Source organism: Grammomys surdaster, unplaced genomic scaffold (genome assembly GCF_004785775.1).
Source record: "Grammomys surdaster isolate TR1022 unplaced genomic scaffold, NIH_TR_1.0 215, whole genome shotgun sequence".
NCBI lineage: Eukaryota > Metazoa > Chordata > Mammalia > Rodentia > Muridae > Grammomys > Grammomys surdaster.
Genome location: NW_021604660.1, coordinates 5,630,622 through 5,656,258, shown reverse-complemented (window position 1 = coordinate 5,656,258; position 25,637 = coordinate 5,630,622). Strand labels below are relative to the sequence as shown.

The window sequence follows — 25,637 nt, the reverse complement described above, 5'->3', positions numbered from 1 at the left end:
ACTGATCATGGGATCCCCAGTGGGGTCCCCAATGGAGGAGTTAGAGAAAGGACTGAAGGAGATAAAGGGGTTTGCAACCCCATAGGAAGAACAATAATATCAACCAACTAGACCCTACCCCCAAGCTCCGAGGGACTAAACCACCAACAAAGAAGTACACATGGAGGGACCCATGGCTCTGATTGCATATGTAGCAAAGGATGGCCTTGTCAGACTTCAATGGGAGCAGAGGCCCTTGGTCCTGTGAAAGCTCAATGCCCCAGTGTAGGGGAATTTGCGGTCAGGGAGGCAAGTGGGGAGTGACTGGTTGATTTGGGGGAACACCATCATATTGCAGGGTTGAGGGATGGTATAGGGAGCTTTGGGGAAAATCGGGAAAGGGGGTAACATTTGAAAAAAATGATTTGTGGGGCTAGAGACATGGATCAGCACTTAAGAGCACAGACTGCTCTTCCAGAAGAACTAAGTTCAATTCCCAGCAACCACATGGTGGCTCACAACTATCTATAATGGGATCCAGTGCCCTCTTCTGCTGTGTCTGAAAAGAGTGACAGTGTACTCACATTCATAAAATATAAATAAATCTTTTAAAAAATTGATTTTGGTTTGTGGTTTCAACTATTACTTAATGAACTGTTGACTTACAGTTAGTGACAAGGCAATGTACATTGTAGAATGTGGCAGAAGGAAGTAGTTCTCCCACAAGCACTGGATGTAATGGGAAGAAAAAGCTGGAGGATAAAGGCTGGATATCCCATTCAAAGGCATGTTTCCACACACATGCATTCTTCCCACTAGGCCCTTCTAGTAAATCCTAATAGCACCAGGCCCTGAGGACAAGCTTTACTGTGTGGCTATTTGGTTAAAATAACATATATCACACTGTCCTTGCATGTAGAAATAAGTAGATAAATCAATAACACATGAAATGATAGTGGTATATGTTATATTCTTTTGTTGTTTGGGGGATTTTGCTGTTGTTATTTTGAGAAAGGGTCTGTCTACATAGTCCTGAGTGTTCTGTACTCACTTATGTTGATCAGTCTGGCCTCACACTAGCCTTACTCTGCCTACTGAATGCTGGGATTGACAATGTGTACCACTAAACCTGGCTTGTATCACATTCTTTTGTTATGAGACAAATACATGAGAGAATCTACTTAAGAAGCAATAATTCCACTGTCTGTTTTGTTGTTCTTGTTGTTTCTAATTGGGTACTTTATTTATCTACATTTCAGATGTTACCCCCTTCCCCATTCCCCTCAGAAACTCCTTGATCCATCTTCCCTCCTCCTATTTTGGTGAGGGTATGCTCCCATCCATGCACCCATTCTCACTTCCCCGCCCTTGAATGCCTTCTCTCTGGGGCATCCAGCCTTCAAGGGATCAAGGCCATCCTCTCCCACCAATGCCTGACAAGTCCATCCTCCTCTACAAATACAACTAGAGACATGGGTCGCTTCTTGTGTGTTCCTAGGCTAGCTGTTTAGACCCAGGGAGCTCTGCTTGTTTCATATTATCACTCTCACCATGAGGCCACAAGCTCCTTCAACTCCTTCAGTCTTCTCTCTAACTCCTCCACTGGGGACTCTGTGATCAGTTTGATGGTTAGCTGTGAGCATCCACCTCTGTATATGTCAGGCTCTGGCAGTGCCTCCCAGGAGACAGATATATCTGGCCCCTGTCAGCATGCAATTCCGGACATCTACAACAGTGTTTGCATATGGTAATTGCATCTGGGAGGGATCGCCAGGTGGGGCAGTCTCTGGATGGTCTCTCCTCCAGTTTCTGCCACACACATTGTCTCATATTTGCTCCTGTGAATATTTTGTTACTCCTTCTGAGAAGGTCCAAAGCACCCACACTTTGGTCTTTCTTTTTCTTGGGCTCCATATAGCTTGATTATGCTAGCCTTTTTTGTTCTGGGAATACTTTTATTCCTGCCCATCATGTGAAAGCTTTTCTTTAACAACATAAACATGTTGGCAGCCAAAGTACATGGCTTGAACCTGAAAATGGACTCTCAGACAGAGTTTTTAAATTAACACTATGGCAAGCCTAGGATGGGAAAGATTCTGAACAGACTCTTACCAACCTAAAACAGAAGTGCATTGCTTTAGATAAGGTATATTCCATTAAGGGTAAGGAAGGCATTCTTGTCAGAACAACCTAAGACAGGCTCAGTCTTGTTAGTGAAAAAAAAGGGAGGGGGGATCTGACATTAGGCTAGAAAAAAGAATTAATTTCAGGTAGGGATCTAAAGCATAGGCCAGAACAAGGAAGTAATTTCAGGTATGAATCTAAATATTAGGCTAGAACAAAGAAGTACTTTGAGACAGGAATCTAAATTTTAGGCTAGAACAATAAAGTAGGCTTCAGACATGAAAATGACCTTGGGCTAGGACAGGGAAGTAGGCTCAGATACTTTGGTCATCCTGTTAAAGCCCTTAGAAACAGTGGTTATGGGAATGTTCACATAATTGGGTTTAATGCCTTTCTTGTTCTTTGACTATTTGTGTTTACTGTCTTCCTTGTTTCTTGACTATTTGCATCTACTGTATTGCTAGGCCCTCAACCTAGGACTGACCTTTATACGTGCATGAAATTAAAATAGTATAAAAGCAAAAAGGAGGAGGAAGGATGGGATATGGGGTTCTAAGAAGGGGAAATGGGGAAAGGGGATGACATCTGAAATGGAAATAAATAAAATATGCAATAAAATTTTTTTAAAAAAAGAAGCAAGCAAAAGATTTACTTTGGTTCCTTGGACCAGAGGTTCCATGGTTAGATAGCTTCATTGTATCAGTATCTATGATGGCAGAGAGCATCATGGTGGCTTGAATCTGTTGCAGAAATATCTTAGTCAAATACCTTGTTGCAAATAAGAATAATTTGATTCTAATCCATTTATACAAAACATAGTATTTCAGACACAGCACTCCATACCCAAATACTGCCTGGAGAGAGCTGGTATCCCAGGAGTGTGGTCATGCCTGTGAGCACAGGTAAAACTACCACTTCTGATCCAAGGGAACAGACTGGAGACCTGAGAACATAAAAACCGAGGAACAGTCTGGGACAGGACCCTTCAGATCCATCTGCACCAGGAACTGATCCTGTGCCACTGTGATCTATATCCAAATACCATTGAGAGAGAGCTGGTCTCCCCAAGAATACTGACACACCTATGAGCACAGTTAAAACCACCACTTGTGCTCAAATTCCTGGCCCAAGGGGGACCCACCCAGAGACATCAGGACACAGGAACCAAGGAACATCCAGGGACAGGATCCTTCAGGTTTCTTTCTGCATCCTGGAGCTGACCCTCTGTCACAGTTCTCCATACCCAAATTTCTCCCAGAGACAACTGGTATCCCAGGAGTATGGACACACAGGCTTGCAGGAGGGACAAACCACAGTCAGAGACAGCAAGATCAGCTAACACCAAAGATAACTAGATTGCAAGAGGCAAGGGCAAGAACATAAGTGACAAAAACCAAGGCTACTTGGCATCATCTGAACCAAGTTCTCCCAACACAGCAAGCCATGGATGCCCCGTCACACCAGAAAAGCAAGATTCGAATTTAAAAATCACTTCTCATGATGATGATAGAGGACTTTAAGAAGAAGATAAATAACTCCCTTAAGGAAATACAGAAGAAAAAGATAAACAGGTAGAAGCCCTTAAAGAGGAAACACAAAAACCCTTTAAAGAATTACAGGAAAACACAACCAAATAGGTGAAGAAATTGAACAAAACAATCAGTATCTAAAAGTGGAAAAAAACAATAAATAAATCACAATGGGAGACAACCTTGGAAATAGAAAACTTAGAAAAGAGATCAGGAGTCATAGATTCAATCATTACCAACAGAATACAAGAGATGGAAGAGAGAATCTCAGGCACAGAAGATATACATACGGTAGAATACGGTAGAATACATTGGCAAAACACTCAAAGAAAATACAAAATCCAAAATGCTCCTAAACCAAAACATCCAGGAAATCCAGGACACAATGAGAATACCAAACCTATAGATAACAGGTATAGAGGAAAGTGAAGATTCCCAACTTAAAGTAATATTTTCAACAATATTATTGAAGAAAACTTCCCTAACCTAAATTAAGAGATGCCCATAAACATTCAAGAGGCATATAGAACTCCAAATAGATTTAACCAGAAAAAAAATCCTCCTGGAACATAATAGTCAAAACACCAAATGCACAAAACAAAGAAAAAATATTAAAAGCAGTAAGGGGGAAAGGTCAAGTTACATAAAAAGGCAGACTTATCAGAATTACACCAGACTTCTCACCAGAGACTATGAAAGCTAGGAGATCCTGGGCAGATGTTATACAGACCCTAAGAAAACACAAATACCAGTCCAGGCTACTATACCCAACAAAACTCTCAATTGCCATAAATGGAGAAATCAAGGTATTCCATGACAAAAACAAATTTACACAATCTCTTTCCACTAATCCAGCCCTACAAAGGAAAATAGATGGAAAACACCAACAGTAGGAGAGCAATTAGACCCTAGAAAAAGCAAGAAAGTCATCTTCTTTCAATAAACCCAAAAGAAGATAGCCACACAATCATAAAAATGACATCAAAAATGACAGGAAGAAACAACCACTATTCTTTGATATGTCTTAACATCAATGGTCTCAATTCCCCCAATAAAAAGACATAGAATAACAGAGTGGAATATGTAAACAAGATCCAGCATTTTGCTGCATACAGGAAATGCACCTCAGTGTCAATGACAGACACTACCTCAGAGAAAAGGGCTGGAAAACAATTTTCCAAGCAAATGGTCCCAAGAAACAAGCTGGAGTAGCCAGTCTAATATCAAATAAAATCAACTTTCAACCAAAAGTTGCCAAAAAAGATATGGAAGGACACTTTACATTCATCAAAGAAAAACTCTACCAAGAAGAACTCTCAATTCTGAACATCTATGCTCCAAATGCAAGGGCACCCACATTCATAAAGGCAATTTTACTAAAGCTCAAAACATGCACTGTACTTCACACAATAATAACGGGAGACTTCAATACAACACTCTCAGCAATGGACAGATCGTGGAAACACAAACTAAACAGAGACACATTGAAACTAACAGAAGTTATGGACCAAATGGATTTAACAGATATCTATAGAACATTTCATACTAAATCAAAAGAATATAACTTGTTCTCAGCATCTCATGGTACCTTCTCCAAAATTGACCATATAATTGGTCACAAACTAGGCCTCAACAAATACAAGAAGATTGAAATTATCCCATGTGTCCTATCAGATCACCATGAACTAAGGCTGGTCTTCAATAGCAACAAAAACAACAGAAAGCCCACATACACATGGAAGTTGAACAACACCCTACTCAATGATATCTTAGACAAAGAAGAAATAAAGAAAGAAATTAAAGACTTTGTAAAATGTAATGAAAATGAAAGTTCAGCATACTCAAACTTATAGAACACTTCTAAGAGGAAAACTCAGCTCTGAGGGCCTACAAAAAGAAACTGAAGAGAGCATACATTCCCAACTTAACAGCACACCTGAAAGCTCTAGAACAAAAGGAAGCAAATGCACCCAAGAAGAGTATACAGCAGGAAATAATTAAACTCAGGACTGGAATCAACCAAGTAGAAAGAAAAAGAACTATAGAAAGAATCAACAAAACCAGGAGCTGGTTCTTTAAGGAAATCAACAGACAGTATCCAAATTAACAAAATAAGAAAGGAAAAGGGAGGAATAACAGAAGAAACTGAACTGAGGAAATTTTTAAAAATCGTCAGATCCTACTACAAAAGCCTATATTCAACAAACTGGAAAATCTGGTGGAAATGGACATTTTTCTAGACAGATACCAAATACCAAAGTTATATCAGGATCAACTAAACCATATAAACAGTCCCATAACCCCTAAATAAATAGAAGCAGTCATTAAAAGTCTCCCAACCAAAAAAAAAAAAAAAAAAAAAGCCCAGGACCAGATAGGTTTAGTGCAGAATTTTATGAGACCTTCAAAGAAGACCTAATACCAATACTCTTCAAACAATTCCACAAAATAGAAACAGAAAGAACACTACCCAATTCATTCTATGAGGCCACAGTTATGTTGCATATTCTCCCTTGGAGATGGAATGGTTTCTATCTAATCAGAAACTTGTCACAATTTCCTTACATAGAGGACTTCATAAGAAATTTTTTTTCTACTTCTATCATGTTTAGTGTTCCAAATAGATTTTTTAAAATGGTTGAGTGCATATTGCTTTTAGCTTTAGAAGATATCATGTATATTTAAGAGGCATTGAACTATTATAAATTATTTTGATGACTTAAAAACTATCAATACTGAGTTCTATAAATTTTATTAAAGAAACATAGTATTTCATTAAACTGATATATAGAGTATTAGAAAGGCATTGTCTTGAACTTATGCAGAACTATAAACAAGAAATAAGAAACAGAAAGGGATTTATAATTTATCTACATTTACTTGCCAATTTCATATTTATGGATATTATGTTTTATTGTCTAGGCACACTGTTTCTAAAAATCATTTGAATGATAGCCATTAAAATACTATAGGAAAGACCATCCTGATAGATATGTGAGCCAGATCAATAGGATTTTGAAATGAGTTGAGATTAACTCAGAATTTATTATGGCCAAGTGATGACTTATAGCCTCATTTAGGATGAGGGAGAGTGAAAACCCATACAATTGGTGATCAACTCAGAAACATAGGTGTGACAACAATATCATACAAACTGACTTATCAGGATACTTGCTAAGGCCAGATCAGGGTGACTGGACATCAGGTGCATAAAGAAGAGAGATAAGGACCCTCATCAAATTTTAATGGCTATCTGAAGGGTGGGTTAAGTCTTGTTAAATGAACTTGGAAGGAATCTTTGCTATAAAGCGTATTTGTAGATGTGCAGAGGCAAACCTAGAATACAATACATGAGCTTGACTAAAGTTAAGTTAAGCAAAAAATTTTTCAGAATTGATCCATTCTTATCTACTTGTACAAAGCTCAAGTCTAAGTGGATAAAGGACCTCCACATAAAACCAGATACACTGAAACTAATAGAAGAGAAGGTGGGGAAGAGCCTCGAATACTTGGGCACAGGGGAAAAGTTCCTGAACAGAACATCAATGGCATATGCTTTAAGATCAAGAATTGACAAATGGGACTTCATAAAATTGCAAAGTTTCTGTAAGGCAAAGGACACTGTCAATAGGACAAAATGACAACCAACAAATTGGGAATAGATCTTTACCAATCCTTCATCTGATAGAAGGCTAATATCCAATATATACAAAGAACTCAAGAAATTAGACTCCAGACAACCAAATAACCCTATTAAAAAATGGGGTATAGAGCTTAACAAAGAATTTTCAACAGAGGAAACTCGAATGGCCGAGAAGCACCTAAAGAAATGTTCAGTATCCTTAGTCGTCAGGGAAATGCAAATCAAAACAACCCTGAGATTCCATCTCACACCAGTCAGAATGGCTAAGATTAAAAACTCAAGTGATAGTAGATGCTGGCGAGGGTGTGGAGAAAGAGGAACACTCCTCCATTGTTTGTGGGACTGCAAGATGGTGCAACCACTTTGGAAATCAGTCTGGCGGTTCCTCAGAAAATTGGACATAGCATTACCTGAGGATCCAGCTATACCACTCCTAGGCATATACCCAGAAGATGCTCGAACATATAACAAGGACATATGCTCAACTATGTTCATAGCAGCCTTATTTATAATAGCCAGGAGCTGGAAAGAACCCAGATGTCCTTCCACTGAGGAATGGATTAAAAAAATGTGGTATATTTACACAATGGAGTATTACTCAGCTATTAAAAACAATGAATTCGAGAGGTTCCTAGGTAAATGGATGGAACTAGAAATTATCATCCTGAGTGAAGTAAGCCAATCACAAAAGAACACACATGGTATTCACTTACCAAGTATTGGATATTAGCTCAGAACCTTGAAATGCCCAAGATGCAACTCACAGGCCACATGAAGCTCATAAAGAAGGAAGACCAAGTGGGGGTGATTCGGCCCTTCATAGAGGGAGCAACAAAATACTCAAGGGAGCAAATATGGAGACAAAATAAGGGACAGAAACTGAAGGAGGGGCCATCTGAAGACCATTCCACCTGAGTATCCATCCCATGTGCAGTCACCAAAGGTAGATGCTGATGTGGAAGTCAGGAAGTGCATGCTGATAAGAGCCTGATTTGGATGTCTCCAGAGGTCTTCAAGAGTCTGACATATTCAGAGGCAGATGCTCACAACTAGCCATTGAACTGATAATGGGGTTCTCAATGGAGGAGTTAGAGTGAAGACTGAAGGAGCTGAAAGTCTGGGCATAGGTGGAAGAAGAGATCCTTGACCTCATGAAGGCTGGACGCCCCAGGGAGGGGGAATTTTGAGGGTGTGGAGGTAGGAGTGGGGGGGTACGTAGGGGTTACATCCACAGAGAAGAAGGAGGAGGGGTGAGGGGATAGGTGGTTCCTTGGTGGGTGGGGGATGGGGTAAGGGGACAACATATGAAATGTAAATAAAACATCCAATAAAAAAATTTAAAAAAATTTATTCAGTCGTCTCCCTAGTTGAAGTAATGAAATAACAGTCTCTCATTTGGATATGTCCAATGTCTAAAACAATTAGCTTTTGTTCACTAAGAACCAACTCGATAGGTAGTTGTCACTTGGTGGTAAAATATGTTTGCTGGGTAGGGTAGACGTTAACCATTTTCTGAGGGAAATTTTATAAAAATGAAGAATTGAGGAATCAATAGTTGGAAACTCACTTTTTGAGAACAGAGAACTGGCTGAAATTTAATCAAAATATTTAAGAATTTTTGGAGTAATAGAATGAAACAAAACCATTGACTCAATTTTGAACATACCAAGGGAAAGTGAGAATATATAGCTAGATTTCAGGGTTTGGGTCATTAGATTGAAAATTATTGAGGAAAAAAACCTGAAGTGAGGCAGATTCCGGTTTAATAGACATGATAGATTTTTTTTACCTAAAACAGGACAGAGTGATCAGACATCACATGAAACACAGAAGAAAGTGAGTCAGAGGGCTTGCAGCTGAGTATGATATAAGATAGCTTGCTAAGTCAGCCAGATAAAGACGTGGGAGCAAATTGGTGGTCTTTGTACACTCAAACCAGGACTTAGGAAACACACACACCTCACACTTCAGGATCATGCGTAACACATTGCTGCACTTTCCCCTAGCAAACTTATTAACTCTGTAGATAGCTATATATTTATATATCTTCTTCCACTCTAACAGACTGATTTGTAGGTAAGGATGGCTTCTAAGAAAGACTTCACCTGTTCCAGGAAAGAAACCACCACCAGATGGGTGAGATGAACAGAAATGATAGGTCAAGACTGCCAAGTCTAGGTAGTAGAAACAGTCTGGACATTGAAGCTCAGCTTAGGCTGATCTCCACTCTGGAAGACGTGCTTACCTTTTCCTTTGCTCTCAACCACTGAAAAATTTAATCTTGACTACTACCTCACTATACATATCCCTGGTGTAAATTCTTTGCCTTAAAAAACACAAGAACTAAAAGACTTCATAGAATCAATAATTAACTATAAAATTTGTCCTGCTAATCATGTGAGATTCCTTTCCAAACCTGAGTGTCTTCTTCAGTTCCTTTATTTGGAATCTTTACATGTTATTGATAGAGATCTTTCACTTTCTTGCTTAAGTCATTTACAAAACTAATATGGCATGCAAAGGAGGACAATTATTGTGAGGAGAAAAATAGGACTTGGGGACATTTTGTGAATTGCACAATAGTTTAGAGTGCAACTGAGAGGCTTTCGATGAAACTCCTTAGAAGTAGGAAACATTCATATTTCCATTTACATTTGAAAATGGTGAACAGATTTCCACTTGAATAGTATATCATATAGAGTGCGTGGTACAAATTATTGAAATTATTTTTGAAATTGTTTAAAATTCAATGATTCTGGAAAAATGACAGACGTGAAAATTTATTAGTTCTTCACTTTAATTATTCCTAAATTGGAAACATCTCATTAGGCCTTCACTTTTTGTATAATCATGAACAAATGCAAACCTAAGATTTTTTTCTGATTTATTTCCTAAATTTATGCTGTCATAGAATAGGCTCATAATGGAGGAAAGCAGGGAGTGATATAAATAATCTAGTCCTATGAACCAGCTGTCCATGAAGGAGTAAGCACACCAAACCAGATTCCAATGAATCAATAATAAAATTTAATTCAAACTTTTCTACAATGAAGAATTAATTGTTACTGCATAGGAGATTAATATGAAGTCTCTGGAATCAAAGGTATGAAAAAGGAAACTCTGTAGGGAAACAAAAATAAGAATAAGCCCTGGTACTAAAGGCCCTTGAAGAACAGAAACACAGTCCCCAGTGGATTCTTGTGTTTTCTAGGGTGAAAAACGTTTTACATTCCCAACCAAAGGGGAAATAGTCAGAGTAAAATATGATATCAAAGTACACTAAGCTGTAGCCTCAGGTATCATGCTCACAAAAAGATGATATGGAAGTAAACTTGATCTTGTTTTTCAGCAGACACTGAGACAGTGATGAGTATCATTGACAATGGAAACACAGCCATTTCCAAGCATGTTTTCCTCTAAGTCCATTTTGACGACCTCCTTCAGGTCTCTGAACAATTTTACTGCTTCCTAGTATCTTTGAACTATGAATGTTTGAAGTATTGTTAGGTCAGGTTTACATTAACATTCCTGAATAGTAATAAAAGACAAGCCTAGTGGCCAATGACTTTAGTGAAATTCTAGACAATCTTTTAAAATAAATATTACCTTCTTTGTGAGTATGTTTGTGCTGGATTGTTTTATCAACTTGACATATCCTAAAGTTACTTAAAAAGAAAGAACTCAATTGAGAAAATGCCTCCATGAGATGAAGCTATGGGCAAGCCTGTGGCATTCTTAATCAATGATTGATGGGGGAGAACCCAGTTCATTGATGATGGGGCCATCTATGGGCTGGTGGTCCTAGGTTTTGTAAGAAAAAACAGGCTGAGCAAGATATGGGAAGCAATCAACACAAAGCAGCACCCATATATGGACTCTGCATAAACTTATGCTTCCAGGTTTCTTCCCAGCCTGAGTTCCTATTCTGACTTCCTTTAATCATAAACAGTGATATGGAAATGTAACCCAAATAAACCCTTTTTTCCCCAACTTGTTTTGGTCCTGTTTTATCACAGTACTAATAACCTAAGGTAAGAGCACATTTAAAATTAAAGATTATTTACTTTTATATAAATTAAATGAGTAACTTCATTGTAAAAGCAATGCACATGATAGGATATACTTCAATTATTCCAAGCTGATTAACATACTGTTGTTAAATTATTTAAGTAGATTTGTGAAATGAATTATCCTTTGTGCAGAGGCAGTATAGATTAAGTCATATGAAACCAACCATTGCCTCCATTACACATTGCCCTGCCTAAAGTTATTTGTAGAGAAACCCTGTACATGATAAGTAATTAATAGCTTTTTCAGTATTTAACTGCATGACATTTAAGTCAAATAGATTCAATATTCTATTTCTGAGCTTTGTGAGAGGGAAGACTATGTTTGTTACGAAAAATTATGCAAGTGAATATGATTTTAATTTCCTTGTTAGATGTAATTTGTTATCATTGTAAGCAATTACAAAGAAAATTATCTCCAGTACTTTTATATTAGTAAATTTACAAAATCTAGGTTTGTAGAAAGCACACATTTAGCCTCTCAGTCTGAAAATGTACTTAAAAAACATTTACTTCCCTGGAGTTTATATTCTACCTTGAATAATGAGGAAATGTCAAGCATAAAGGAATACGTACTGAAAATAGAGCTTAATGGTTGGATCTAAAATTCCTATTCTCAATAAGGTTAAGCTGAATCACGTGTGACAAATGTTTTACATCACACAGATAAGAAATCACATTTTGAGAAAAAGCAGGCCTAGGGGGATTAAAAAGGGAGCATATAGTACAGGCTAATAAAGAATCTTAAAGAAGCTATAGCTTCTTGAGGTCAAGGGGATGGGAAAGAATTCAGATGCCCACATTTAAGTGGAAACCTCAAGGTGAGAAACTTCTCAGAAGACCAAATTTCTTCTGCTTGCTTCCTCTCTGAAAGGAGTGACCCTTTCACAGGACATCTCCTGTCCTCAACTTTCTGGAAAACTGCTATCTAGAAAATAACCCTGGGTCTGTGCTTCACAGAGGGCACCTACAGCATCCTGGGTGCATTTCATTCAATCTTCATGACCTCTTGTTGAATCAGAGCTACTACCTCATTGTGCAGAATGAGGTAGGTTCCTGTATAAGACCACAACAAATAGGGCTGCAACAGGATGGATTGCCAAACTCCAAATCTCTCCTCCCATCCACTAGCTATTTAGATCAGATTAAATACATGTGTTGTTTTTTAAACAAATTGAAAAGGCCAGAGAGATCGTGGAATTCTAGGAATCTGCTTGAGCAAAATGTAGTTAATATATCCTTATCTACTCAATCTAGTAATTTCGATTATAACAGTATTAGGATATTTACTAGAACTAGTCTAAGAACACAATCAAAATACAGCCAAAACCATACTATCCATCAAAGTCATGATAATTTTCAAGAATTAAAAATCCGTTCTATGGAACAAAGAAGCCGTTAATCTGTTGGAGACAGATGGGAGACAGATACTGAACTAACTGTTGCATGAGCCTCTAACAGCAACCGTCAATCCTCTTCTCAGATGCCACTACATTCTGCATGTCAGCCTGAGGAGTTCATTCACTAGAGCAATCACGATGTCCAGTTCCACTAATGTAGTGCTGAGATCCTCAGGAGCACAGTGAGCATAGGAAGCTCTGTACCGACCCGGAACCCTACAACCCTCAGAACGGCTCAGAGCTTGAATGTCACATTTTGATCCCCAGGACCATGGTAAACATTGCTCTCCAGTGCTGACCAAGACACTGAAATCTCCAAGAGTGAACTGAGCTGCAAGGTAACAAAGGGATTCCCCAGAGCAAAGTAAAGCTTGCTGTATGACACTGACTCCGACTTTGTAACCTTGGGAAAAGATCTGAGTTGCAAGGTCAAATTGTGATCTCAGGGAGCAAAGAAAACATTGGACTCTCACAGGCATTAACCCAGAACACTGTAACCTTCAGGAGAGACTCAAGCTGCTAAAGCGACATCTAACTAAATTAAAGAGATCTATGTGTCATGAGATCTCACTTCTTAAACAAAAGCCCTGCTAAGATTCCTTACAAGACCATCTTCTGCACTACCTTGCAGTTCTTGATTGGTGCCATTCTCATCTCGGCGGGCTGCCTTCTTCTAACAGGATACGTCAGCCACGTGGGGACCAGCAGGCCCATTGCTGTCCTGATTGTGGGCATCTTGGTGTTTGTGCCAGGGTTTTACCACCTGATCATTATCTGCAGAGCCTGCAGAGGCAGCCAAAACTACTCTTACAGTGACCTGCCATATTGTGAGGACTAGCCCACCACGATAGAGATGAGTGGGACTAGCAAGTGGAACTGAATAAGCCGCATGACATTGGTAGGTGGAGAACTACACCTGGAAATGAGAAATTCTGCAACTTTATAAATCAAAAATAAAATTGTAATCATAGTTTATAAGTGCATTCCAAAATGTAGTTTGAATGTACAGCTAGCCAAACGTCAAATTGACTATTTTTAAATCTCCTGGCCTTCCATAAAGCTCCTATTAAAATTTCTATATGGGATCCTGGTAGTGGTGGCACTCAACTTAAATCACAGACCTCAGGAGGCAGATACAAACTGATCTCCAAGTTCAGGGTCAGCCTGATCTACAGAGCAAGTTGCAGGACAGCCAGGGATACATGGAGAAACCTTGTCTCAAGGAAAAAAAAAATATATATATATATATATATATATATGAATATTTATAATCAGAGAACAGCATGAAATCTAAATGTGTGTGGCAATGTGGTCCTATTTACTTTGAAGGAATCTCTTACTAAAAATAATACAAAATTATAAATTTTAAGTTGATGTAGAAGAGTGGGGCCTGAACCTAAGATTCATTAATTCCAAAGTAAATCTGGCTTTGTTACAGAGGATAAAGAGCATAAGGTGACTGTGAGGCTATGCTTGCCATTGAGCTGTGGCATTGATGAAAGGAGACTGCTGACAAATCCACTGATGTTTTATAGAGTCAAGGATTTTGCATTTGAAATATAGACACTGGGCTGCAGAGACAACTGAGCAGGTAAGAGCACTGGCTACTATTATAGATGACCCATCTTCCACTCTCAACATGTCCATGGTGACTAAAAACCTTCTGTGACACCAGTTCCAAGGGCTCCTATGCCCTCTTCTTGGTACTGCACACACATAATACATAGGCATATTTGCAGGTAAAGTGCACATAATTTTTAAATTTAATAATAAAAACATACTTTCTGGAGCTTTTTAATTTGTTGTATAAAAGATATAAAGTTAATCTTGTGAATGAAAAAATTATTGTTTATCTCCCAAAGCTTATTATCATTTTAGAAAAGCAGAAGAGGCTCTTATGTTTGTTCCTTTTCAGGCAACTGATGAAACTTGAAAAAGCTTATAAACAAATAAAGTGATGAATATTGTTTGAGAACAATCAGATTTTGCACAATGAATAGAGACAATACAATGTATAATCTGTTTGTGCTTTCATGGTAACATCATAATCCCCTTAGAAACCACAGAAGATACAGGAAATCTATGGGAATGATAGCATTAAAGAGACCACAATGTGGTGTAGGTAAAGGAGAGATGCCTCACCTCCTGCCTTTTGTACCTTGTCACCAGTGGCAGGATGGAAAGCTGGCCTCAGAGTCACAAGAGGAGGATAGCTGTCCCTGCCCCTTGCTGGCTGCAGCATTTGAGAGGACAGGTCTTCCACCTCAGCTAGACAGCAGAGTAGAGCTGTCCCTGCTAGTGTGGGTGCAGATGAGCGAGCTCCAAGGGTATGAGAGTAGAAGAGCTGTCTCTCACCCTTACCATCTGTGGCACTGGGTGAGCTAGCCAGGATACCTTGGTGGTGTGGGTGTAGGAGAGCTGGCAGGCATATCAACTCCACTACCACCCAGGCCCATATCTAAGATTTTGAGTTGGCCCACCAAATCAATATTTACCCATGTATGAACTGCTGGAGCATGTGAAGGGTCTACTTCTGCAGATCAAAAGCTACTGCATCTCCATGACACAGGGCAACAACAGGATAACCAAGAGGAGTCCAAATGAAGATCCACTATTGATAGTGAAGCAGAAGGCAGAGGCCTTAAACCAAACCAATGACTCATTGCAATGAGCATTTGCAAGTAAAGAAGTGTAGACAGAAGGGTGTACTGTGAGACTCATTGTGATGCACTAAAGTTTCCACAAGAGGTTTTTTTCCTTTTTTTTTTTTCTGAAGGAGTGGGAGAGAATGTTGCAAGGCAGATAGCAAGGATGAAGTGATGGAGAGATGAGAGAGATTAAAGTGTAGGATGTTAAATTCACAATCAATCAATAAAAACTTAATTAACAAAAGGCCACTATGACTTCAAAATATTCATTAAACTAATAAAGGATTTGGATATATAAAAATGGTGTCTCTTGAATACAAAAGACCATTATGTGTATAGTGTTTTAATGTACTATACCTTATATAGATGAACAAGGACAGAAATCATATGGTTGCCTCACTAGATTTGGATTGTTTCTTTCATTGAAAGAAAGAGAGAAAGAAAGAGAGAAAGAAAGAAAGAAAGAAAGAAAGAAAGAAAGAAAGAAAGAAAGAAAGGAAGAAAGGAAGGAAGAAAGAAAAGAAAGGAGAAAGAAAACATAACAAGAGAACCTACCAAACGGCCCAGCTATACCATGTCTTGTTTTTTGTTTTTTTAACCCAAAGACTCCAAGTCAATACATCATGAGGATATAAACACAAACTTGCCACTGTACTGTTCACAAGAGCTGTCCTAGAACCAATTTAGGTTTCAAACAACAAAGACATGGAAACAAAGGGTTTTTTTCCAGCTATAAAAAAAGAATAAGTTCATGCAACTAGTAGGAAAAAAATTAATAACATAATAAACTAATTAGGTCATTGTCAAAAAGACAAATATTATGTTTTCATATGTGGAAACAGACATCATATATGTATAAGATGTAAGTATGTTGACATGAAGGTAGAAGTGAAACTGTCTACAGTACAAAGGTAACTAAAAGGGCCAAGAAGAAAGACAGTGGGGCATGAGTAGAATATACTTCAAGTACATTGGATACTTGTGTATAAATGGCCTTATGAAGTTCTGTATAATAAAATACAGGCATAGAAGGAAACATCATTTTAGAATACAAATAAGATAATACAGTAAATGTTCATCCCTATGTGAAACTTACAACAAAACAAAGCATAGGTGGCCTGTGAGTGTGATCTCACAAAATGGTACAAGAAAGACTCCGTTTAAATTCCAGGAACAATTTATGTAGTACATTTGGTGACTTCAACTTTTATTTGAGCAACACTTTGACAACTCTTGCTGAATGTTTGGAAACAGATTTCCAAACTATCTGACAGCTGGCAAACCATACTTCATGTCACACTAAGGCAGGTTACCAAACTCAGGGAGGCAGGAGGCAGAAGATTCCAGTAAAACTCATTCATAAGAGAAAAACTTTGAAAGTAAAGCCTTGTCCTTGGTTCTGCAATGAATCTCAGCATCATATTATCTTTTTGCAGAAACGCTGCTGTTCTCAGGACCACAGTCTATAATGTCAAATTTTTTCTCATAGTTTTCTTTCATCATTTTATCCTTCGATGCTAGACCAAAGATACTCTGAAGAAAACTGATTCTCATTTAAAAAGCTAAGGACCAAACATGAATTCTTGACCAAAGTGAACTACTGGAGTATTTAAAGAGATGAAATCAAGAAGAAACCTTTCAAAGTAAAAGGAAGAGCATTATATAAAATGTCTTAAAACAACAATATTTGACTAAAAAGACTAATCACAATTGTGCTTTCAGACTGAAAGACATTTGCTAGGCAGATGTCCTCACTGTAGTATTTTTGTGTAAGGTTATTATTTACTTTTTCCATTGCAAGGAAGAAATACTCAAACAAAAGCAACTTAATAGAAAAAGGATTTTCAGACGACCATCCATCATAGTCTAGAGTTACAATCTTAAGAGTTTGAGGAGCTCCTGCAGCGAAGAAATGGTGCCCAATAAATGCTTGTAGTCTCTCTACTTTTTGTACAGTCCTAGATCTTAGCAGAGAGAATGGTGCCCCTGACACACAGTAGAGCAGTCTTCCTACTTCTAAAAGAGAGACATAAAGGTCAAAAATGGTAACATTTATGACGTCTTTTATAGCCAAAATCTTTTATGTAAGTTTTCTGAATATGGCAGCTAGAAGCAGATGTACACTCCAGAGACAATGAAGATAAAGCAGGATGGTTCAGAAGTAGATTCAGTGCCTTGGAGTTTAAACAGTGGAAAACAGAAGAAAATGTCCCCGTGCTTTGAGTCTACTTCACATGGTAAGTTCTTTAAGTCAGTAACCATCTTTGGAGGATTCAAGATGCCTTCAGGTTCAGAAAGAAATGTTTTTCCTTTTGAATAGCTTATTTTATTCCCAATATGTACACACATATGTATGTAGTGTGTGTCCAGGTACCCCCCAGGAGGATAAAAGAGGTGTTGGATGCCCTGGAACTGTAGTTACAGGTGTCTGTAAGCTGATGACAGCTGGAAAATGAACCCAGGTCTTCTTCAAAGGTATTTCAAGCTCTAAACCATTGAGCAGTCTCTCCAGCCTCTGGTTTGTGCTTTCAAAATCCTACTTCTTATATTAGTTGTCTAATTTCTAAAACTTACTCAGGAGATATTGGGCATAGTGGCATGTGCCTTTAATCCTAGCACTTGGGAGGAAGAGACAGGTATATCTCTTAGTTCTAAATCAGTCTGGTCTATATAGCAAATTCTTGGACAGCTATGGCTATGTAGAGAGAATCTGGAGAGGGATGAGAGGAAAGAAGTAGAGGAGAAGGAGGAGGAAAAAGGAAAAGTAAAAAAAGAAATACATTCAAGGTATATTGTAACTGGGATTTTTTGTTTATTTATCTACATTTCAAATGTGCCACTTTCTGGTCTCCCTTCCACAAATCTTCCATCCTGTACCCCCACTTTGCCTCTATAAGGGTGTTCCTCCACCCACTCACCCACTACCACCTCACCTCTCTAGTGTCCCCCTATGCTTAGAGCATCAAGCCTCTACAGTATCAATGGTCTCCCCTCTCACTGATGCCAAATACAGCAATCCTCTACTTCATATGTAGCTGGAGCCATGAATCCCTCCATGTATACTCTTTGGTTGGTAGTTTAGTCCCAAGGAGCTCAGGGGATCCAGTTAGTTGATATTATTGTTCTTCCTATGGGGTTGCAATCCTCTTCAGTTCCTTCAGTCCTCCTCCAAACTCTTCCATTGGGGTTCCTGGGCTCAGTCCAATGGTTAGATGCATCTGCATCTGTGATGGTTAGGTGCTGACATAGCCTCTCAGGGGACAACTATACCAGACTCCTGTCAGTAAGCACTTCTTGGCATCAGCAATAGTCTCAGGGTTTGGTGGCTGCAGACAGGATGGATCCCAAGGTAGAGCCATCTCTGGATGGCCTTTCCTTCAGTCTCTGCTTCATTTTACTTTGTTCTTGAATTTCCTTTATACAGGAACAATTCTGGGTCAAAATTTTTGAGATGAGTGGGTGGACCCATCTCTCAACTTGGGGCTATGCTCATCTACTGGAGGTGGTCTTTACAGGTTCTATCTCCTCTTTGTTGGGTATTTCAACTAATGTCATCCCATTGAGTCCTGGGAACTTCTTGATTCTCTGGCATTTGAAATTTTCTAGTGGCTACCACTAGTTCCCCATCCTCCATTGCTATATATTTCGATTCATTTTCCTGTCCCTCTGTACTTCTCTCCTGTCCATTCCCATATCTAATCTTTTTTTCCCTCACTCTTCTCTCTCTCCCAGGTCCTTCCCTTCCCTACCTCCTGTGATTGTTTTGTTCCCTCTTCTAAGTAGAACTGAAGCATCCACACTTTGGTCTTCCTTCTTCTTAAGTTTCATATGGTCTGTGAGTTGTATCGTGGATATTCTGAGCTTTTGGGCTAATAGCCACTTATCAGTGAGTACATGCCATGTGTGTTCTTTTGTGTCTGGGTTACCTCACTCAGGATGATATTTTCTAGTTCCATCCATTTGCCTGCAAGTTTCATAAAATCATTGTTTTTAATAACTGAATAGTACCTCATTATGGAGATGTACCCCATTTTTTGTATGCATTCTTCTGTTGAGGGACATCAGAGTTTGTTTCTAGCCTCTGGTTATTACAAAAAAAGCCTGTCATGAACATAGTGGAGCATGTGTCCTTGTTATATTTTGGAGCATATTTTCAGTATATGCCCAGTAGTGATATAGCTGGGTCTTCAGTTAGCATTATTTCCAATTGTAGGAGGAGGTGCTGATATTAAAGTCTGTTTCCCTAGTTGGTTCTTTTTTGGTCAATAAATAAGGTCAGGAGCTAATTGCTAGGCAGAAGGGACAGGTGGGACTTCTAGGTCCCAGGAGGAAAAGGAGATGAAGGAAAAGAGAAGGGACTTTTCAACCAGGCTTTGGAAGAAGCAGCACAAACCAATCATGTTAGATATTGAGGAAGCTAGAACCAGTGGCCTCTGCCACCAGCAGAAAGCCAAGGAGGTCCAAGAAGGCAAGCTGATAAAAGCCATTAAGCTTAGGGCAGGAGGAGAGATGAGGATAATAAATTAAAAGGGCATACATTTCCAGGTGGAAGGTACTTGAGCCCAGCAACTGTGCTAGTAGGCAAATTCTATAGTAATAAAGCTGTCTGAGTGTATTCCATCAGTGAAGCAAAGGTGAGTAGAGAAAGGAGCAAGGTTGGAGCTAGATGCTTGGCAAAACTAAGCTAAGCTAGAAGGAACAAACGGGAACTGGGAGGGGCCAGAGTTCAGGCAGCAACTCCAGGATGACAGCTCCCAACAAAGGTAGTAGCATCTTTTTAAAACCACACTCAACATCCAATTTTCTAAGAAACCGTCAGATTGTGTTCCAAAGTGGTTTTACCAGCTTGTAATCCCACCAGCAATGGAGTAGTGTTCCTCTTTCTCCACATCCTCACAAGCATCTGCTGTCCCCTGAGTTACTGATGTGAGGTGGAATCTCAGAGTCGTTTTGATTTGCATTTCCCTGACGACTAAGGATGTTGAATATTTCTTTAGGTGCCTCTTGGCCATTCTATATTCCTCAGTTGAGAATTCTTTGTTTAGCTTTGAACCCCATTTTTAAATAGGGTTATTTGGTTCTCTGGAGTCCAACTTCTTATGTTCTTTGTATACTTTGGATATTAGCCCTCTACCAAATGTAGAGTTGATAAAGATCTTTTTGTAATCTGTAGGTTGCCATTTTGTCCTGTTGACCTTACAGAAGCTTTTCAATTTTATGAGATCCCATTTGTCAATTGTTGAGCTTAGAGCTTGAGCCATTTGTGTTTTGTTCAGGAAATGTTCAATTGTGCCGATATGTTCAAGGCTCTTTCCCATTTTCTCTTCTATTAGATTTAACATATCTAGTTTTATGTGGAGGGAGGTCTGTGATCCACTTGGACATGAACTTTATACGAGGAGATAAAAATGGATCAATTTGCATTCCTCTACATGCAGATGGCCAGCTCAACCAACACTTGTTGCAAATGCTGTCTTTTTTTCCACTGGATGGTTTTAACTTCTTTGTCAAACAAAGATCAAGTAACCATAAGTGTGTGGGTTTATTTCTGGGTCTTCAATTCTACTCCACTGATCTACCTGCCTGTTTCTGTACTACTGCCATGTGGGTTTTATCATTATTGCCCTGTAGTACAGCTTGAGATCAGGGATTGTGATCTCCCTAGAAGTTATATTATTGTTTAGAATAGGGTTTTGCTATCCTGGGTTTTTTGTTATTCCAGATGAATTTGAGAATTTCTCTTTCGATCTCTGTGAAGAATTGAGTTGGAATTTGATGGGGATTGCATTGAATCTACAGATTGCTTTCTGCAAGATGGCCATTTTTACTATATTAATTCTGCTGATCAATGAGCATGGGAGATTTTTCCATCTTCTGAGGTCTCCTATTTCTTTCTTCAGAGACTTGAAATTCTAGTCATACAGATCTTTCACCTGCTTGATCAGAGTCACACCAAGATATTTTATATTATTCATGTCTATTGTGGAATGTGTTGTTTCCCTAATTCCTTTCTCAACCCATTCATCCTCTAAGTAGAGGAAGGCTACTGATTTATTTGACTTGATTATATGTCAAGCCACTTTGCTGAAGTTGTTTATCAGCTGTAGGAGTTCTCTGGTATAATTTTAGAGGTCACTTATGTATTTTATTTTATCATCCACAAATAGTGATACCTCAATTTCTTCCTTTCCAATTTGTATCCCTTTGACCCTCCTCTTGTTGTCTAAATGCTATGGCTAGAATTTTGAGTACTATATTGACTAAATAAGGAAAGAGTGGACAGCCTTGTCTTGTACCTGATTTTTGTGAGATTGCTTCAACAATCTCTCCATTTAATTTGATATTGGCTATTGGTTTACTGAATATTGCTTTTATTTTGCTTATGTATGTGTCTTGGATTTCTGATCTTTCCTAGACTTTTAACACGAAGCATTGCTGTATTTTGTCAAAGACTTTTTCATCATCTAACGAGATGATCATGTGGCTTTTTTTCCATTGAGTTTGTTTATATAGTAGATTACCTTGAGCAATTTTCTTATATTGAACTATACCTGCATCCCTGGGATGAAGCCTGGTTGGCCATGTTGAATGATTGTTTTGATGTGTTCTTGGATTACATTTGCAAGAATTTTATTGAGAATTGATATTCATAAGGGGAATTGCTTTCTTTGTTGGGTCTTTGTGTGGTTTATGTATCCACATAACTGTGGTTTCTTAGAACAAATTAAGTAGTGTTCCTTCTGTTTCTATTTTGTGGAATAGTTTGAAGAGTATTTGTATTAGGTCTTCTTTGAAGGTCTTATAGAATTCTGCACTAAAACCATCTTGGACTTATTTTGATTGAGAGTCTTTTAATGACTGCTTCTATTTCCTTAGGGGTTATCAGACTGTTTAGATGGTTTATCTGATCCTGATTTAACTTTGGTAACTTCTATTTGTCTAGAAAATTCTCTATTTCATTTAGATTTTCCAAGTTTAGTTGAGAATAGGCTTTTGTAGTAGGATCTGATGATCTTTTTAATTTCCTCAGTTTCTGTTATGTCTCCCTTCTCATTTCAGATTTTATTAATTTGAATTCTGTCTATATGCCCTCTAGTTAGTCTGGCTAAGGGTTTATTTATCTTGTTGATTTTTCTCAAAGAACCAGCTGCTTGTTTTGTTTCTTTATATAGATCTCTTTGTTTCTACTTGGTTGATTTCAGCCCTGAGTTTGATTATTTTTTGCTGTCTACTCCTCTTGGGTGGATTTGCTTCTGTCTGATCTAGAGCTTTCAGATATATTGTTAAGCTGCTAGAATATGATCTCTCCAATTTCTTATGAAGGCACTTAGAGCTACAAGTTTTCCTTTTAGCATTTCTTTCATTGTGTCCCATAAGTTTGGGTATGCTGTGCCTTCATTTTCATTAAATTCTAAAATGTCTTTAATTTCTTTCTTTATTTCTTACTTGACCAAGTTATCATAGAGTAGAGAGCTGTAGATTCTAGATACAATTGAAACTGCTATCTCCATGCTCCCTCTTGGCCTCCCCAGTGCCAATGACCACTAGAGAGCATGGCTTGAAGCCAGCCCAGGAGCAATGGCAAGCAGCAGATGCAGGCCTGGCTGGCTTCAGCCTTGCACCAAAGCTTAAGGTGGGCCAAAGGCCTCCTGGAAATCAAAGAACTAGGGATAAAATTTGATGCTGGGACTCTTCTTCTTAGTACACATTGACTGATTTGGAGAGACTAGAAATATAATGAGCGCTTCGTAGCACTAGAATTGTGAAGAGTGACAAAATCTTGGTTCCTGTGCACTTAGCTCCAGCTAACAAAGAACTTGGTCCATTCTAGAGCAGAAAAAATATCATATAACAAACTCTTCTTCAAACAACAGAGCCAGATTGTGTTTTACAGGCATTTATTAGAGGAAATAATGCAGAGGATGGGAGAATATGCCAGCTTCCCAGTCACTACAAATGAAGGACAACAGCCAGAAATCACAAGACCTGTAAAACTGTAGGTGTCTAAAGGAAACTCAAAGAAAGAAAGAAAGAAAGAAAGAAAGAAAGAAAGAAAGAAAGAAAGAAAGAGAGAGAAAGAGAGAGAGGAAGGAAGGAAGGAAGGAAGGAAGGAAGGAAGGAAGGAAGGAAGGAAGAGAATGAAAGGAGAGAGATGGGGAAGGAGGGAGGGATGAAAGAAAGAAGGAAGGAAGGAAGGAAGGAAGGAAGGAAGGAAGGAAGGAAGGAAGGGAGGAAGGAAGGAAGGAATGAAGGAAGAAACTGACAAAAACCATTTTGAGGCCTTTGAAGACCTTCACAAGCTAATAATCAAGGCTAAGGAAATGGTGGTGCTATCAAAATCAATCATTAATGAGATTAAAGAGAAGCATGATGAAGTCTCAGAAGATGAGACCATCCAGTTTAAGCCCTAGTTGCTAAGTGTGGGAATAACCAGCTCAGTTGCTAAGGAAACTAAGGCTTAGGCACATAGTCCCATATGCAGCTAGTCAAACAGTTGACTGGAATATTGCTGGCACCTTTAGAGGAATGAGGCAGAGCGTGGGGATGATGTCCCTCACAGAGATGTACTATTTAGGAAACCTCAAGGAATATAATTGCTCTCACCAGAAGATTTTGTGAATGAGTGCAAGATGCTGGAAGCACTAAAATTACCTGTCAGGCTCTGGGTTTTTGACATTGGTGTCATGGTAACTGAGCTTCAAATCTACAAGGAAGATGAAACTGTGGCCTGTCTTACTCTGAGGAGAATTTCAGAAAGGTGATTCTTGACTTTGGAAGAAGTTGAGAATGTCTGTCCTCCTGGCTAATGAAAGCATGCTTCTCGAAGAGAAGATGGCAACTCCATAGAAGGCTTAAGGGTTTCCTCAAATATATTTATGACACAGAACTAAGAATTTTGATTCTGAATACTTTTTATCCATACACTTACATTATATCAAGGTCATATGACATTGAGCTGAAGAGATAAACCCAAATAAACAATTTGTTAGAGATTCACAATATAATATAATATAATATAATATAATATAATATAATATAATATAAAACTTGTAAAATTAAACTTGTAAATAAGACTAAAATTATGGTCTCAGAAACTTATTGAGGAAATACAGAAAACAGATGTGCATATGCATTTAGATATGCATTAGAGTCATGCTATAGTTAAGAAGAACTCTTAGAACTTAACTTGAAACATGGTGAATTTTAGTTTGATTCATAAATTTAGGTCCTTGGGGGAAGAAAATCGAAGCCACATATTTTGATAGACTAGGTAATCATTTTGATGTGACTAAACGTCACTGAGTTATAAATGTTTTTCTCTACACCTAATGTGCCCATCTTTGGGGCATTCGTGAAGGAGATAATAGCTACACTCTAGTCTAAGAACTGATAGCACTGAAATAAACAAAGCAAACTGCAGCCTACTGTGTCAGGCTCTTCCTTGGGACTTTTGAAGCAGACATAGGTGTGTTTCCAACAGATCAAATAAAACTACCTTTGAAAAAAGTAGAGGGCTACAGCATCATGTTCTAGTAGGGAACGTCCCTAGAATGCAGAGGCTTTGAGTTTCATATTTACCACCCAAATAGTAGGAAAAAAGAGAATGAGGAAATGCTATTTGACTTTATGCATTTATTCCTCAATTCTTTTTATTTAAAAATTTTTATTTATTTATTTTTATGTATATGAGTACACTATCTGCATGTATACCTACTTGCCAGAAGAGGACATCAGATCACATTACAGATGATTGTGATTGACTACGTGGTTGCTAGCAGTTGAACTCAGGACCTCTGGATGAGCAGCCAGTGCTTTTAGCTGCTGAGCTGCACTTCTTATACATTACTCATACTTCATATCCATAACCTGGATCAAGCTGTAAAGACCTTTAAAGACCTCCAACACCGGCTCACAGTTCCACCTTTGCTCTCATCTTGCAGGTTCCCAAAATAAAACAAAACAAACAAAACAAAAGGGTCGGGTTCGGATTGGCTGAACTAGGAAGAAGGACAGAGACTTCACCAAATCACAAAACTAGTCTCCTCCCTAAAATCCTAGCAACAGGGCTGTTTGATTTTACGCAGAGACTGCCAGCCTGGGGTTGCTATGGAGACGGGACGCTTGCAACCTGTGGAGGCAGGTTGATCCAGAAACTGATCTCTTAGAAGATCTCAACAAAGCCCCGAGTTGCTTCCTTCTATATCTTCACGCTCCCTTCACATGATTTTTTTTATTTCTTAACTCCT

At 38.5% G+C, this 25,637-nt stretch overlaps 1 pseudogene; it reads left to right on the top strand.

Moving 5' to 3' along the window:
• The first annotated feature begins 22,982 nt into the window (after positions 1 to 22,982).
• LOC114625346 lies at positions 22,983 to 24,281 on the top strand (annotated as a pseudogene).
• Positions 24,282 to 25,637: the final 1,356 nt, after the last annotated feature.